The sequence below is a fragment of the Struthio camelus genome, chromosome 4 (genome assembly GCF_040807025.1).
Source record: "Struthio camelus isolate bStrCam1 chromosome 4, bStrCam1.hap1, whole genome shotgun sequence".
Taxonomy (NCBI): domain Eukaryota; kingdom Metazoa; phylum Chordata; class Aves; order Struthioniformes; family Struthionidae; genus Struthio; species Struthio camelus.
In genome coordinates, this window is record NC_090945.1 from 46,329,451 (window position 1) to 46,346,075 (window position 16,625).

At 39.2% G+C, this 16,625-nt stretch overlaps 1 protein-coding gene across 2 annotated transcripts in view; it reads left to right on the top strand.

Moving 5' to 3' along the window:
• The window catches only part of GALNT7 (polypeptide N-acetylgalactosaminyltransferase 7), a 77,827-nt gene that overhangs the window by 1,492 nt on the left and 59,710 nt on the right, over positions 1-16,625 (top strand). The gene's annotated exons all lie outside the window — the stretch shown is intronic.

Genomic DNA, 16,625 nt, shown 5'->3' on the forward strand with positions numbered 1-16,625 from the left:
TCTCTTCTGGACACAACGTGGGCTCTTGTGTGTGCAGAAAATTCTTTAGGAATTTTATTTGCATATCTCCTGAGAAAATGTCCAAAAATAAACATTTCAAGTCCAAAACAGTTGAATTATTTTTCATGCTTAGGAAGAATAACAGGCCTGGAAGCTGACATCCTCTGAAGAAAAAATAGGTAAAGTGGCATTGCTCAGTAGAGCAATAACCATCGTTAGATGGTTACTCTGGGGTCACAATCGAAATGAGAAATATTGCAGACTTGCAGTGTGCATATGCTGTAACAGTTTAATTTATGTAAGTGCCATAATGAATCCTTCCTCAGAAGCCCTGAGGTTATTACTTCTGAGCTCAAACCTTATATTGACATCCGTTCATGTATGAGTTCTAGTTGGGAAATCATTTCTAGCTGATGTGTGTGGCTATAAACAAGTAGGAAGACTTTTAAAGGTGATAAAGAAGCATTCTGTCTTTATTACCTTTGTCTTGCCTGGAAGTGGAAATCTCCATGATAGTCATTTAAACAAATAACTCGGCCTTGATTAGGAACAAATATAATGTAAGTATAGAAGTATATACTTATACGCAGGTAAACACTGTCAGAGATTAGATCTAAGCAGAGTAACCTGTCACTAACCAGATCAGCTGTTCACACATCATTGTGAACTACACCAGAGTAACAAATGCTGCTTTTTTTTTTTCTTCTTGAAAGGTATTATTAATTCTAAAATCACATTTTGATTCAGGATACTTAACTCGGTAGAAGCTTTTCAAATGATGAATATGAATTAAACAGCTGTATATAACCAGTGAGCGTGCTCCCTACTGGCAGTATTCAGACACGTTCCTGGAGAGCTGGTGACATCCAGGATACAGGAGAGCGCGTATTTAGGGCTGCGTGTGCTACTAAGTAAAAACCCACTGACCACCTAATGCAGGCTTGTATCTCAGGGTATGCTCCAGGTAACACCTGGAAACAGATGGTGTGTTAATAGACTATCTGTTGATACAGTTTGTGATTATTGTAACTAAGAGTTTAGTAATGATTGCTTCTCTGAAATGCACTCCCATATATATGCTGGCTGCTAAAAGGTTATTTAAACTAAGGATACAGAATAATTCTGCTTCCTGTACAACACCCTTCCTCCTTCACTGAAAGATCTAGTCAACAAATGTAAATTTTTTTTCTCGGATAGCGCCAGTTTAAAATAGAATTTAACTTTTTATAGCCAACCTTAAGCAGTACACTTGCCCACTTTGCACTGCAGCCCTGGGCACAGTTGAGAGTAGAATTTTAATAACACTCAAGTGTTTAAAAAAAAATTCACTTTTTTTCATCTTTAGAAGCTTGAATCTTTCCTTACTTACAGCCGCAGACAAGAGTGGGATAGAGATAATGGTACGGAAGAGATGTTGTTATATATAACTGCTTTTAAAAGAAGGTACATTCTTTCTTCAAATAGTGTATTAAATTCTTTCTGCTGAAATCTTTTAAGATGCAGAGATCTTTTGGAGAAGCAAGATGATTAAGGTGCAGAGAGTTTCCAAAGAAAAAGTGCAAGTGGAGGAGTGCTTGTTTAGGAAGGAACAAAGAGAACATAAAGGTAATAAATAGAACAGTAATAAAGAAGGATGGAGATAAGCCACTTCTTGTTCCTTTCTGATAAAAAGATGCATTCATTGTTACTGAAAGTACGGTCAGAACTTGGGAGACAATACATTTTTCCAGGTAACTAGCCTTGCAGAACTTTGTTTCTGCAAGATACTGTTTGAGGTAAAAAATACTAGCGGGATTCAGCAGAGGTTAGTATTTATTTCATTGCAGGAGCAGAAATATCCAAAAAGAATAAGATAATCCATATCCTGTAAAGCTCTTGGTTAGGCTCTTGATGTATTTTTATTTCTATTTGTTTTAGGTTGGAAACCAAGTCCTCTGAGTCTTTAAAAAAACATATTTGCTTTTGTGTAAGTAAGGACCTCTGCTGTCTGATAGTAAAGGTTTAGGTGGGGTATACAACCACACTTGTGTCTCTAAGAAAAGATTAGAAATAATGTTTGGTTAGATTATTTTTATGAGTATATTGCAGGGTCTTTTGCATGCTTACTGAAAGCTCATGTTCTTGTTCAATGGATCATAGTTTTGGAGGAAATGGTTGCGGCTGTTCATTGTAAGATGATTGCTGTGGGCATCCTAGCTATAGTACTTGTGGGAGTGAGACAGCTCAAGTAAGCGTTGTCATTAATGCTCAGCTTAAAAACCGATATTGTCAAGGAGTGGATAAAAATGAGAGTACACCGGGCAGAACCAATGGATTGAAAAGGTAAAGGATGCGGAGATTTGCTGCTGAAAAGGTGAAAACGGCAAAACAGCAGCATGTCTGGAAGGAGTTCCTTATAAATGTAGTATAGGTCAACTTTAAATCTGCAATTCTGACCTGTTACAGAGTTAGTGTTTACGTTAGTGTTCAGAAGCTTTTAATTAAGTTATGTGTAGTGGAGGTATGGGGGGTTGTTTTTTCCAATCTATTTAGCCTGCTCGAGGCAAAGCTTGAAGTACAAAGCTGCATGCTCACAGAGCAATGTGACAGTAGTATAACCGGTGCTCTTGTACTTTCTCTGTTTTTTTGACTAGAGCACTACAAGAAGCTAGGAGAAACGACCCTGTTCATTTTTCCGTATGAAGGAAAGTAAGAAAGAATGTCGAGCACGTTATATATCATCTCCTGCTGATCAGGAAGCTAGTAAAGATTTGATGGAAGTTTGTGGCTAACTTTGTGTAAGTCAGAAATGTGATGAGACTGCCAAAACCTGGGAATGAATTCCACATTCTCAACTTTTGTCATGTGCAGTCGGGGAAAACCTCCTGAAATCTCAGCATGTGCTATATTTGGGAAACTAACGTTATAGATTTAAAGTATTACAATACTTCTGATATTTCTCAACTTGTGCTAGCCCATAGCTACCCCATCCGAGCCTCTGATGGGCTACTGTTTTACTCATAAAAATACCTTGGCGTGTATTTAAAGCTTTCAGTTTCCTATGATTATAAGCCATGTCTTCTTACCGGGCTCTTGTTTAGGGAATTATCTGTTTCTCAGCAGGTCTCAAATTTTTATTTGTTATTCATTTATTTAGTTTTTAGCCTGGGTTTGCAACTGTGAGGTGGGGGTGAGGGGTTGAGGTTTTGCATGTGTGAATAATTTGACTAGTATCCCCTTCTCACTACCTCTAAAAGTGCACACCTCTCCTACACGTACCACATGTGCTCCCCGTGCCTTGTAACCTACAGGAGCTTTTGAGCTTGTACCTGTCCACCTGTGTTCATCTATACCTCCGACACCCAGCAGGACGGTTGCCTCTCCTTGCTGCCTGATTTGACAGTAAACGAAGCCTCGTGCCCCTAAGGAGAGGAGGGGAAGCCCTGCTGGGGTCCCGGTGCAGGTGGCAATTTGGGCACATCCCTCTGGTTCAGGAAACGGCCATAGCCCGCTGTGCTCCTGGTGGAGGCTGCAGGCCATCACCAACAGCTAAGCCTAAATGTTACAGTTCTCCTGTGGCCACTAGAAAGCAGAGAATTTATGATGTGGAGAAGGAGGAGGGAGAAAAGTTAGGAAAAGAGAAACAAAAGCTGAATGAGATTTTTCTGACTTTTCTCATGACACCCCTTTCCCCCCCCAGTCTGAGGACTGCTAATATCCTGTATGCCTTGGCTGGATTGTCACTGGGAACTTAACGACGAGTTGCAGACTGAACTTGAAGTGTTATTGTGGCTTAAATTAGATTCTTTGCAATGGAAGTCCCAGCAGAAATTCTCCACTTCCCCTTGAGGAGTAACAGCAAATGTGCTTGTGAGAGCAATTGAGAATCAGGAGCTTAAAGCTGATAGTGTATTTGGGGGAAAGGCAGGGACTGGCCCTGGAATAAGACAGTAGAAGGGATTTAAGCACAAGGATAATAAGTCTGAGTTTGGTGTGAGAGGGGAGAATCGAGAAAACATGACATATCGGGTGAGTGGGTAGCAAAATAGTCTCTCTCTTCAATTGCTTAATATACTTACCTGTATTGCGGTTGCTTTCTTGTGTAGTGGTTTGCCTGTCTGCAGTTGGGTGGGAGCAGGTGCAACGAGCAGCAAACCAGCTCCGTCACTATTCTGCTCGCCGAAAGCTCGGCGCAGTTGCTCCGTTTCTGGGCGTGATGAGCTCTGTGCGTGCACAGGGCTAGGCTTTGGCACACCTTGCTTTATTACTTGTTGCGTGACACTCGGCAGAAATGAGAAACCCCAACAAATTTTTAGAAGTGTTCACTGAGTTCTGTTTGAAACTTGTGCACGGGGAGGCAGCGAGCTTGGTATAGCCAAAGTATTGCTGTCATAGGAAGTAAACATTGCTTTTTTTCCCCCTTCCGTTTACCGCAGTAATCTTTAGTGTTGCTAGTGACAGTAATACGTGAAATTTTTTGAATCATTAAGTGTTAATTTTTTAATGTTTACTTTCATCTAAATTGACTTTGAAAAAGCTTGTACATACCTGTCACCCTTTGGAGAATATAGAAGACTTATCTTTTTAATATGTCAAGATTTTTTGACAGATGCTTCCAGTTATGCTACAGAGTAAATGACCACCAAGTGGTTTTCTTAAAAAGTGTGAAGAAGTGAAAATATCTGCATAATTCTAAAATTTATGTATATAGACATATATATATATATGTTTACAGTTTATGTATATACATATAAATGTTAGTAAAAATTTCTGGAACTTCTGTTTTACGGATCTATGAGAAGCTAGGTAAATAACTCATTTAATAGTATCTCAAAGCTATTAATTACATACATTTCTACTGTTGCCTTTTCTGCAGAGAGGTTTCACACTGTTTTATATGCATATAAAAGATTATATTTATCCTGTTCTAGTCCTTGGAATTGCCGTTTGTGAGTAATGTGGAAGAACTGAACAGCTGAAAAACTGAAGGTCTTTAAGGCTGGTGTTTGCTTTTTAAGATTTCCATTGCTGGAGATCATCCTGGATCATGCAAGGAACCTTTAGTATGATCTGCAGCATAGGGTAAAAGATGTCTCTGTTCTTAGTTAAGTTTATGCAACAAAAAACTTAGTTATTTTGTGGGGAAACATAAATCCGCACAAGTAATACTAGTGTGCTATTGAAACACCAAATAAAGAAACTATGGATAAGAGGACAGAAATCAGAAGGAATCTACATGACAGGTTTGTTGGGTAATCCTTTGCTTAAAAAAAATAACAGAAATGGTTTGTGCTGCGTGGTGGGCAAACAGTGGGTGTTAAAAGGAGCATCCAATTAAAGTCAGTATTTAAAAAAAAAAAAAAAGTGAAAATCTAATAGTTGCCTCATTTTTAAAGATTATAAATTATGGTATGTTGGCTCTGCTGGAGTAGTAGAAATTCTGATGCTAGTAAATTTTATCATCTGAAAAGGCCAAGCAGGTCAATATCACGATGGCAGCCTTGGGAGAGGTGCGGTGCTCTTCCACAGGAGGTTTCACCGCATGGCCAAGCAGCATGTGCCCTCCCTAACGGGAACTCTGTTGTTAAAATTGCTTGTGTTGAGCTGACGTTCCCTAACAAAAAATGACAGTACCTCTGTCCTATTTTTGTCAGATATTAAATCAGCATTACAGGAGACGGCCAAGTGGAAATAGGGCAGGAGAAGCTGTTACGTTAATAGGTTTGACTTCTACTTTGCAAGGGGGGAAAAAGATGCTTTTTTCAGAACGTGGGCCATATAATTGGAAAGAAGGATTCCTATAATTGGAAAGAAGGATTCCAAGTCTGGTAACAGTTGCATTTAATTACTAGACTTCCTCCGTAAGTATGGAAAACAAACGTCTAGTGTGAACGATTAGTTTAAAAATAGAAACATGCTGCTTAAAAGGCTGCCTCCTCCACTAGTTTTCTTTAATCTTTTCATGAATTAAAGAGAATTTGTCTTGCTTGAATCTGCCTTTAGAACACTGTGGAGAGAAGGTGGGCTGGAGGTAGGTGCTGTTTCGGTGAGTGAATTTTTTAATATTTTTTTCCTCCCTGTGACTAGTAGGAATGCCAAGGTAGTGTATTCAGAAAGTAAGATGTTGCCAAAATGGTCAGACAAATGAGAGCGACAAGCAGCCAGCAGTGTGCATGTCTCTGCAACCTGTGGTTTTGTTTAGGCTTCAGTTTTTCGGTTGTTGTTTTTCTAATTTTTTTTGACTGATGTTAGTTTGAGGAAAGAGTCGTGATAAAGATTTACGTAAACTTAAACCAAAAGTTAAGCTTGTGCTTTATAGCAGGTTTCTTGATTGGGATTTATCAGTAAATTGTAGTCTCCTTCTCTTTGAAGGAGCTTGCTGAGAAAGTATGTGCTTTTGTGGAACAGGGTTATTTTTTGTTGTTAATAATTGGACAAAGTGTAAAAGAAAAGCAGTGTGTGTTCTACCATTGTTTTTAAGTAGACTTGCATATTGTCTTCCTTCTGTTTGGGTTTAAGCAGTTCTAAAATGTTTGCTAATTCATTACGTATTTCATTAGATTTGGCAAGTTGGAAATTTGGAAAAACCAAATTCCTTGTTTAATGTGAGCTGTTCTTGAAACAGGTTCATGCTTTTCTACGGGTGCGTTTTATAGCATACAATTCCTATTTCCAGAAAATCCATTCATTTCCCATATGGGAATGAAAATACTGTTCCCACCTGGCTATGTATATACTTTATATGTATAAAACAAAAAAGGCTACTTTTTGCAGTGACGCGATTATGTCTGAAAAAGGATCCTGTAAAGCAGGAATACCTGAGGAAGAAGCTGAGGTTTTTTGCTTCTGCTGCTGAGATAGGGAAGGTGTTAGAATCCCTCTCCAGCTGCTGTTTTCATTTCTTTCATTTTCCAACCTCTGCTGCCTCTGGCTGGAAGGCTTCTCTTACCGTTTTGAAGGCATCCTCCTTCTCCGTGCGTGAGTATGCTTTCCTGCAACTTGCAGCGCAAACGGTTCCTTTTTCATTATAATGTACTAATTGTGGAGGCTGCAAGATGGTCTGTATTTCATCTTTCTCTCACACTACCTCTTCTTGAATCTCCCGTGCTAGTCACTGATTCCGAAGTTTAGCGTTGCCTTTTCTTTCCTAAGCTGCAACTTATTTTCCTTTGATTTAGTTGTACAACAGTGTTGCAGGTCCCAGCAGTCAGCGCTGACACTCGAGCGCCAGGAGAAACGTAAGAGTTGTAAGGAGGTAAAAATAAAGGTAAAAGCAGTATGCCAGTTTACATCCTGTTTACATTTGGAAAACTTTCTTTACAGTTGAAGGTCTCGAAGTATAACTGTTGATGAAAGTAAAGCATAAGCAGATGGTACTCTGCCCACAAAGTTTCGTTCCTATTTTGCTAAGCTGTTTTCATTGCCAATTTTTTTTTTTTAAGGCAACAAGAACTGTTCTGATCTGAATTAATATAGTTGATTTTTACTAAAGCAGGAAGTATTATGTTAAATAATATGCTTTAGAATAAATGCAACATTTCAAATGAAATTTTATGCACTTTCTTGTATTTGAGCATTTTGTTGAAATTTAGGGGTTAAATCCATTTTGGCTTTAACTTATAACAAAAGGTATTCCAGATTTTCACTTTTTAGGAAGCCTAAAAAGGTGAATAGCATTTCAGTAGGGGGTGAAGTGTAGAAGGATTCCACTTTACTTCTCAATTCCTGCTTTTATGTATTTCAGATATTTAAATAATTTTTTTAAATTTTAAGGTAGTTAATAAAGACTCTGCTTAAGTCAAAAAAAAAATCAGGCTATTCATTTTGTTTTATTATGTCAATTGACTGTAGAAAATGCACTGACCGTAATAACATTTTAAAATAAAAGAAGTGAACAACCAAACATAAGTGTCTCGGATGATAATGTCATGAGTTTTTCTATTCATCCTGTTGGTGAAGTAATTGCAAGAAAGACAGTACCGAGATGAGATTTTCTTCAGAGAAAATAAATGCAGCTCTGTATGCTTTAGTCTGGAAACGCGATTTGCTGGACTTTTGCTTAAATGAGGCCTTGAAGTCAGCTTTTCAGGGCAGCGTATGTGTGTCTATTATATAAGCCATGCATGCGTCAGTGGTACATTTATCACATACTTTAGACTGCTTCACTTCCCCAGTTTCTGCTAATCCATCTCCCACAGTATTGCTCTAACACTCCATATCTCTGAGAAGACTTAAGCAGGAACTGTGAAGTGCCTTTTTTCTTCCTCCCCTCTTCTACGCTTCCCCTTCTTTTCTTCCTCTCCCCCCCCCCCTCCGCCCGCCATTGTGGGATGCTATGAAGCATCTTCCTGTTGAACAGGACTGAGAGCTTCACTTGTGATTAGCTTGAAAATAACAATATCTCATTAATCTGCACAGGTGGAAAAGGGTAGGAGGGTTTTTTGTTGGCTTCTTTTATGAAGTAGCTCCTTTAGTGATTGTCTGTCAGTGTATTCCAGGCTTGGGTATGGAGGTAGTCACCTGCTTGTGATTGGAGAGGTTTTAGTCAGAAGTCCTGAGGTCCAGAAGGACGATCCGTGGATTTCCTGCGCCTCAGCTCCTTTTGATGAGGGAGAATCTCCTACTGCATCTTTTATCATTTCTTGGAGATTATGACAGAAACAGTAGCATTTAGGGTCCAATGTGTGGCCTGAGATTTACTCAAGGTATAAAGTGATCTTGAGTACTCTCTGTGGAAGTATTCTAGCCCTGGGCCTCTGAAGTAAGACTGCAGATTAATTTCTGGAATACATATGTGTGATATAAGTATCTAAGAGCAGAAGACACCCTCTCTGTTTTCCAAACCGATATTTGTATTGAGGACTTGTTTAGTTTTTAGTTAGATAAGTATCACAGGAAAGATTGGGCTAAGGAAGGCTGAGAAGTGTTCACTTGACACGGAGGCCATAAAGGTCTTTGAGCGGCTCCAGCCATGAGCTCCTCCTTCAGCCTTCACCTCATAAAACATCCTCAGGAAGCGTAGGTATCCATGTCCCTGTCAAAATTGGGTCAAAAAGTTTAGTGCAGTCTGGCTTTGGGACATCTCAGGTGCACAGCAGGCACATTTCCCGTAGGAGGATTTGAAGTGTATATTCAACCTGCTCTGACAACTGAAAGTTTTTCTGTCCATTGTGGTGAAGACCTGTTTATCTGTACTCAGTTGCATGGCTTACATACTTGTATGGCTTTGAGCAGCAGCTTACCAAGCATGGCGTGCATCTCGCTTCTGCACAAGTTCTAGGCATTTGCAAGGAAGTTGCTGTTAACCTGCTCAAACCTCACAAATTTATCTTGAGGGATACCTTGTTGTCTGGAGAGTGTGCATAGGGGACCTTTGCATTCAAGGCATCTATGTGAGGGGAAAACCCCACAAAACCGTATTGGCATTTTGGATGTCAAGGTAATTCATGAGACCCTTGAGTCCTTACATAATGTATCTTGGAGCAGTAGGTGGGAATGTGAACTACTGCCACAGTCATTCTTTTATGTAGAGGAACAAAGGGGAGAAATTTCTGTAAGAGATGGAGTCACTGTGTTAGAGAGCAGACTTGCCTTTTCCATGAATAGTCATTCAGACCTCTCAGGTAATTTCCAAATTTTGCTCCCATTATTATCTTCCACCAAGACTTGTGATGACAGGGGAGTTGTCAAGCTGTTTTGATAAAAGGGAGCAGACTGCCAGAATAGTTCATGTAGCTTTTAATCTTTGTGTATGCCTGAGGGGTCTTGGGAAAAGAGGATGGCAGGGAGCAGACTGGATTAATTTTTCTGGATGAAATGGATATGTCCTGGGGGTTGGCCTACTTTATAATAATTAGAATTCTTTGAAATTTGCTGTCCTTGAGCACGTTTTATCTGTCCTACGTCCCTTCTCTCCGATTCCCTTATGCCTCGATCTTGTGGTTGAGATGCAAGAGATATGCATAGTGCCTCCTTGGGAGGTGGTTGTTTTGGCAGTATTTCCCAGTACTGCACAGCGTCTAAACCCAAGCTGAATTGAATGTGTGTGGTGAAATGTGCATAGCGACTGTTTATATCAAAGGTACTTAATTACTGTAAGTTAAGCAGTTTCTCTGTTCTCAGCTTAACTGTAAAACATGCAAGTCACAGATTTTTTTCAGATTTTTAACATAATGTTATATTTACAGAAAGCTATAATTTTTTAAAAAAAAAGCTATTTTATCAGCCCGGTATGTTCATATCAGTGGCAACTAAGGTATGATCGGATCCTCACTGGAAAGCTTGATATTGATCACTGACTGCAGCCAACACAAGTCTGTGTTTGCGTAGTGGAGAATATTGATCTTTACCATTCTGTGTTCTTATTCCAGTCTCATCCTCAGCTGAAAGATGAATACCTTATTTAGGCTCCCCCCCCCCGCCCCCGCTCCTTAGTGAATTTTTTCTTGTTGTTGATTTCTTTGTGGGAATTTGGGGAGTTAACTAGGCTTATTCTCATAGCCTGCTGTTCAACAACTGAAGGGTTTTCTTGCATTGCGGTAAGATAAGATATTAGGCAATATGAATCTCAAAGTAAGGAAGAAAGACAAATGATCGGACTACTTGTCTTGAGTTTATTTTCTGTAATAGCTTGGGCAATCTATCTGTCAGTACTCTGACAAACCTGTTAAGGTTTTTATGGTATTTAGGAAAAAGAACCATTTCTTTTTCAACTCTACAGTTCAAGTTTAAGGTTAAGGAAGTCTTTACAGCTTCAAATGCCAAGCACCAAGCTCTCACTGATAGACTTAGCCAGTTAGCTTGGCTGCGAAGGAGAGGTGACTTTTCAGGTTTTTTGGATGCTCGGGATATTGGCAAGAATTTAGTCTGTACTGATAGTTTCTCAAAATACAATTTGCAGTTCAATCCTAGAAATACTAATCTTAAAGTATGGCTCACAGCTGCCAATTTCAAAGAAGCTGACAGAATTGTTTTATCTGTTAATTTGGTTTATCTAACAACCTTAACGTACTTTTTATATTACCAAAGGCATAACGTTACAAGCAGAATTTATTATGCTTATTAGATCTATGCTTTCAAAACATGAAAAAAATCATGTATTAACTGACTCTACAGCTCTAAAATGCTTATGAGTAAGAGTACTTTAAAGTCTTTGAAGGAATTGTATTTTATCTTTCTTTCTTTTCCTAACCTGAGATTTGCTAACTCTGGAGAAAGACTTTTATATATTTACTAAAAAGTATGGGTATTTTTAAACCTCAATTTTCCTAATGAGAAAGCTAAAGTTTCAGTTACAGAATCGATGTCTTACAGCCAAACTGGTTAAATATTTATATGCATAGTTGACTTTCTGTAAGTCACTTTGCTTTTACAATTGGCAGTCTTTATAGATAGATCTCTTACAGTATATACAGTTTAATACCAACCCCCCAACAACTTTCTTATAGGAAGTCCATTTTCCCCCCTCCCCTCCACATTCACTTGTTAATTTTGCCATAAGTTCATTTTGCTTAACTGTTTTTGTACTATATTGACCACAGAACCCAAAGAAACTTTAAGGTGTTATGAAAAATGACCAACTATGGTAACCTGAATGGTGCAAAACAACACAGGTTAAAACAATGTATGTTACTCTCTATGGCCCTTTCACTTCATACGTTTCACAAACCAACTTCAGCCATGTGCTAGTTGATGGAGTGTATGAAGACAGTGGGAAATTTTATGTCAAAATGACCATAACACTTTGTTCATCCCAGGTAATGTTTATATTGTTAAAATCAATGTATGCAATATTGCCAAAGATTCTTCTTTTTTGAAGTGTGGGGTATTTTAAGTGAAAGATGGTTTTTGTAATATTTATATCTTTGCTTTTAAAGTTTTAGCTTGTTTATTTTGATTTTGTTTGTAGGCTGAGGAAATGTGGTCAGCACTAGATTGGCATATTTCTCAATACCCTTTCTTATCTAGGGATAATGGCGTAAAAGATGTCTAGAGACAAGAGCAATAAAATACCTGCTAATTTTGCTTCAATTCTTTATCCTAGGTGGAAGGGAGTTCTAAGGGTGTCCTTTGGGTGCATTTGGGAAAGAAAGCATAGTATGGGAGATTTGGAAATAAGTATTCAAATCAAGTGTTGTGAAAAGAGTTTTTAAATTCTTTTAATGAGCTCCATTGACACCTGGAGCTCTCCTGAAAAGAGAGAAACGCCTTCGCATAGCGTAGGGTAACTGCAGATTATACGCGTCTTCCTTTCCTGCCAGAACTTAAGAACACTCAGCAATCTCATTAAATCTGTACTAAGACAAAAATAATCACTTTTTTATAGTACTGTTTTATTACAGAAGTACAACAATAGAATGAAGATTCGTACTGCTAAGAATACTTAGAGAAGTGTCCTTTTGTTTAGAGTGTGATGGTATTCCTGGGTTACCATTGACTTTTACCATAACAAACACTTGAACAGTCCTGGATGTCTTGGAAAGTTAAATGCAAGGACTACCCAAAACAAAATCTTTCTTTTATGGGTTTACCACCCATTAAGTAATCCAAGCATTTTGCTTCTATGACTTAGATATGATCTGGATGTGGGGACTCAGGAAACCACACAACTGGGCAGGCCTGCATTTTTTTCTAACGTCCTTAGTGTGCCATGGGCATCTGGCTCTAAATTCAGCGGGGACATAAATGTGCTGCCTTTATGCTTCTGGTTGCTAAGCACAGTATGCGAGCCTCCTCCAGGAGAGAAGAAAAGTTCAGAGGAGGCAAGCACTCCTGTGCCTAAAAACCTCTCTGTAGAGCCAAGCGGCTGCTGTCAGGCCGGGCTGGGGCCATTTGTTCTCCTTGGTCCCCTCAGAGATCCTGAGGAGGACTCTGATGGCCAGAAGTAGCTCAGGTGGGCAGGCCTGCAGGGCCCTTTTTTCCTCGTGTGTATGACGTGCCTGAGAAGCGAGCTGTGCTCTGTGTTTTGCTGACAGGGGCACTCATCTGTTTTTCAGCTGCCCCTTGTTTCCAGCAGCTTTTTTATCTTGCTCCTTTTTCAAGCTAGCTCAGTACAGATGTTCCCCCTGCTTATGGGTGCCAAATTCCTTTGGCTTCCCTGCACGGCTTGTGCTGGGAAGTCCTTGGTGCAGCTCAGCGTGCAGGTGTAAAGGTGCTAGTGTTGGCACACCAAAAGGACAAGAATGGGTAGTGAGAGAGTAAACTGACTGTGGAAATATAGCCATCTTAGTCTGGAATAGGGGCTGGAAAAATTACCAGGCTTCTAGTGTCTATCAGACAGGGGCTTAAATCCACAAGTGAGAGGAAAATCGATGCAGAGACAGCTCATCTGCATCAGCTAATAAAGCTTTCTTTAACTCATTCGTCTACAGCTGGGTATATCTTATTCTTGGTACAGCTAGGTATAGCTTGCTGTTCGTACCTCTATTACTCCATAGCTCACCTTACAGAAGAGTTGAAAAATATCACCTTCAGGTTTTACTGCATCTGTATATCTGCAATCTTGGGAAGATAAATGTCAATGTAATGCATCACTGCATTGACATTCAGAAATCGTCCAAACTTTACTTTTCAGATAAAGCAGGGAAGTCAAGTTTGAGTACCTTTACTCAGTAGGAAAGGTAGACAAGTGATTTTTTTTCCATTTTATATAAATCTGACTTCTTTTACAAAACTATAACTGTGTTATACTGTGAAGAATTATAGCACTGGAAGTGCTACCCTAAACAAAAGGAAACCATCCTGTTTCCAGGCAAAATCTTATGTCTGAAATGACTTTTACTGCTTGTGGCTTTTACCTGCTCTTTACTAAAGAAATAGTTTCTGCTCTTCATGTTCTGTTGAAGTTATTAAGAATGGAAAGCTTAGCAGTAGAAGTAAGAGCTTAAAAAATAAGCTAAACTAGACTGAATTTTAAAAGTGAAAAAAATCTAGCCTTAATAAAGTCAGGTTATTCCAGTTTTGTCATAGGATCACAGGATAATTCAAACTGGAGGATACCTCAGAAGGTCCAACCCCCTGCTTAAAGCAGGGTCGGCTCTGAGGTCAGACCAGGCTGCTCGGAGTTTGCTCCAGTCAGATCTTGCATACCTACCCTTGTAGGTAGGATAGAAACTATACAACCTCTCTGAGCTACTTGTTCTGCTGGTTGACTGTTCTCTTGGTGAAAGCTTTTCCTTATATCCAATCTGATGTTTCCTCACCAGGGCGTATGCATGTAGAAGAAACCGAGTCGTATCTACGCTACAGAGTTGTAGTTCCAAGAGTTGTAGAGAAGACAGAGCCAAACTCTTCTCAGAGGTGCAAAGCTAAAGTGCAGCGGTCCTGGAGGCCACGATCTTGCAAGCTGTAGCAAGAGAAATAAAGTTGGGATACAAGGAAAAGATCTTTACCATGAGAACAGTAAAGAACAGGAAAAGCTTGTCCAGGAACACTGTAGGCTCTCCACCCATTGAGATATTCGGAGGACAACTGGGCAAGGCCTGGAGCAACCTGCTGTAATCACGAAGTTGCCCCTACTTTGAGCAGGAGGTTGAATAGAATGAAGCAACTTAGATTATCTCAGATTCACACAGTAATTTAATAGCTATTACTGGTCTCATTTCACCACAGAATGCATTGAAACCTCTTCATCTGTGTTTCTGACACTTTTCATTTGGCTTCAGACTTAAAGCTGTACAATTCTTTAATTGCAATTTAAGGAAGAGGTATGATTTTTTTTTTTTTTTTGTTTTTTAATCTAGAGAAACTGTTTAGTGGGTTAGTTGCTTAATCTCTTTATTTTTATCTTAATTACTTTAGACAATTTGTCCAAATCTACATTGGTATGATCAAGAAATGTACTGGGAAACTGTTGATTCCGGGAGCTAGCATAAGACACTTTTAGGTAAAAGATTTTATTTAAAAATAAATTCTATACTGTGCTGTTGTCAGTTGTGTGCAAGAACTTTTTAAAAGAGAACACCCTTTTCCCAAAGGGTGGTTAATTAATGACAGCAGTAATACTGATTTGGTTGATGACTGTATGAATATAGTGTCTTTTACAGAAAAAGCTGTCATTCTATATTGTTTTTCCTTACCATCTTCAATATATAGTTTTGCAAGTAATAGCAGTATTAGAAAAACTCTGTGGATTGTATTTCCTTTTTTTCTTGTGTTTTGGAGTTGGAATATTTTCCTTGAGTTGTTTTTGGTTTTGTTTTGCTGATTCTATTCTGAAGCACAGTAAACAAGTATATATTGTTTACTGTCTTGTTGAGGTACTCCTTTCAGTTTCTCCTCTGGTATTTGATGCCTTACGTATCTAGTTTGCCTTTCACGCTAAAGATCCCAATAATGACGTCTGTCGTCTTTTGCAATTCTTCCCCTTGGGAGGCACTGTCTGTTCCAGGCCAGGCATGGGTATGAAAGGTCTTACTGACTCTTCTGTTTCTAGTTGCTGGCCAGATTTTGCTCCATTAGGGAGGACAGGATGCATCGTAAGGACTGCAAATAGCTTATGAAATGAGTTTTCTGACAGCTTTTAACAAAATAGTCTTTGTTAGAAACTTAAGTGCAAGACTGGCTTGTAAACATTTTGATTAAGGTCAAATTGTGCTCTCCTATAAACACCTATTTAATGAGCTGGATGTATCATACCGTGCTTCACTAACCTCTTTTGTATATTAGAGGTAATAGGTGAAGGCCACAGTTTTCGTAAATGCAACTGCTAGTATCTCCATTTGAGGCTTGTTTGGAGCCTGCGTGCCTAGTTGTCACAGCTTTATTGAGGTGAGATCTGAGGAAAGGTTCACTGTCATTTGGAGGACTGTATTTTGACCAAAATTTCATTTTAGTTACTTGCATGGAGAGTTTAAGGGGCAAAGACTTCTGAGGTCGTAACAAAAATGTTTCCCTGGAGTAAACTTTCAAAAGATTACTGTACTTAGTACAAATATCTCTTGCTACTGTTGCAAAATGGTTGCGTGTCATCAGGCAGTTAGACCACCTGTTGAGAGCACTGGCCTCTGTTCACGGCGATCCTCTGCTATATGCAAAATGATTTAACCACTAGGATGTTACTGTAATCCATTTATTGATTTGAACACAAGAGATTCTAACATGCAGTATTAACAGTTACTTTTATATTAAATTCCTCTTAAAAAAAAAAAAAAAAGGAAAAGCTTATCTCACTGGTTTAAATTCTCACCACTTAACAAAACAGTATACTTTTAACTACTAAATGTCTGTCACTTTATACTAATGTCTTTTAAATGAGGAGCAGCTCGTTTGGGAGCAGCTGTTGGAGTGCGACACTTCCCCCCTCCTTGTGTGGTTGTTCCCTTGCAAGGGAGGCCAGAGCACGCAGGGTGATGATGGTCATTCGCTGGCAGAGGCCGACAGACTTAACATGGCTCATTTGGAAGATGTTCCCTTTTGGGGGCTGATCCTTGGTGCTACATAAAAAGAAAGCTAGAAGGATGCCAGTTTCAGAAGTCTGCTTCAACAAGAGTGGTGTTTTGAATAGTGATCTCGGGCAGCCTCAAGTTCAGGTTGCTTGCACCATCGTGGGTCATTAGTACTCATGAAGTAAATATCAAGGCAGTCAGTTTCTTCCAGTTCAGCTGCAGCATGTATGGATCTCCATTAGAGCTTGTCTAAAAAGGAAC